General features: G+C 40.6%; 2 non-coding genes across 2 annotated transcripts; one reads left to right on the top strand and one right to left on the bottom strand.

Annotated features, from left to right (window-relative positions):
- Positions 1-51: 51 nt before the first annotated feature.
- Positions 52-171, bottom strand: LOC124895274. The gene has a single exon (XR_007051639.1). It is a non-coding gene; the product is annotated as a U5 spliceosomal RNA (small nuclear RNA).
- Positions 172-225: 54 nt separating this feature from the next.
- Positions 226-386, top strand: LOC124895273. Its single transcript, XR_007051638.1, has one exon. It is a non-coding gene; the product is annotated as a U1 spliceosomal RNA (small nuclear RNA).
- Positions 387-912: the final 526 nt, after the last annotated feature.

Genomic DNA, 912 nt, shown 5'->3' with positions numbered 1-912 from the left:
TACATTTGTAATTCAGAATCTGCTAGCTTTGATATGATTATGGAATCATTGAACATCCTAGAAGTTGTATCCTCCAAAAATAGGTGTATGCCACTATTTGCACTGCGCACACAGTATTCTTTAATAAAAGGCGAAAGAATAGTTCACTCGATCTGTGGTCACTGCGTGGGCGTGTCTGCATGGAAGTTGTATCTAATTTTCAAGGGCCAAGGACATCTATGATACATACTTACCTTGACGGGGTCAATGGGCGATCATGACGACCCATGGCCTAGGTTGGCGACCTCCATTGCACTTTGGAGGGGTGCTTGCCTAAGGTCGATCCAAGTGGTCGAGCCTACGTCATAATTTGTGGCAGCGGGGGCCTGCGTTTGCACGGCCCCTACCTAACACCCACATTTTTATGAATTTTTCAAATAGAAACTTTTAACTATGAGAGATTTAAGGGAACATGGTCTTGTTATTCTCAACATGGTCAAATGTATCTACATTTATTACATAATTCAACAGACTGTTCATCTAATAATGTTTGGATTTCGACTGTTAGATTGAACACGTGCAATGATTTTACTTGATAGACTGAGGTAGCGGTCGTTGTTAGATTGAACATATGCAATGATTTTACTTGATAGACTGAGGTGGCGGTCGTTGTAACAGTTAGTGTACACTCAGAACCATACGTTTTTTGCAGCGCATCCAATCAAAACATTGCTTCCAACTTTGACCATGTATATACAACAATAACATACTCCCACTAATCTCACAAGGTGTGCGAAGGGTAGTGTGTATGTAGCCTTATCCCTATTTTGAGGAGGTAGAGAGGCTGTTTTCAATAGACCGTCAGCTCAAGTGAAATATATCAAATCAGATATGCTCATCATCAGAACATGTTGACATATTAACCATCACATT

This window comes from Capsicum annuum, unplaced genomic scaffold (genome assembly GCF_002878395.1).
Source record: "Capsicum annuum cultivar UCD-10X-F1 unplaced genomic scaffold, UCD10Xv1.1 ctg80986, whole genome shotgun sequence".
Taxonomy (NCBI): domain Eukaryota; kingdom Viridiplantae; phylum Streptophyta; class Magnoliopsida; order Solanales; family Solanaceae; genus Capsicum; species Capsicum annuum.
Note: the sequence above shows the minus strand (reverse complement) of the source record. Positions and strands in the feature narration are given on the sequence as shown.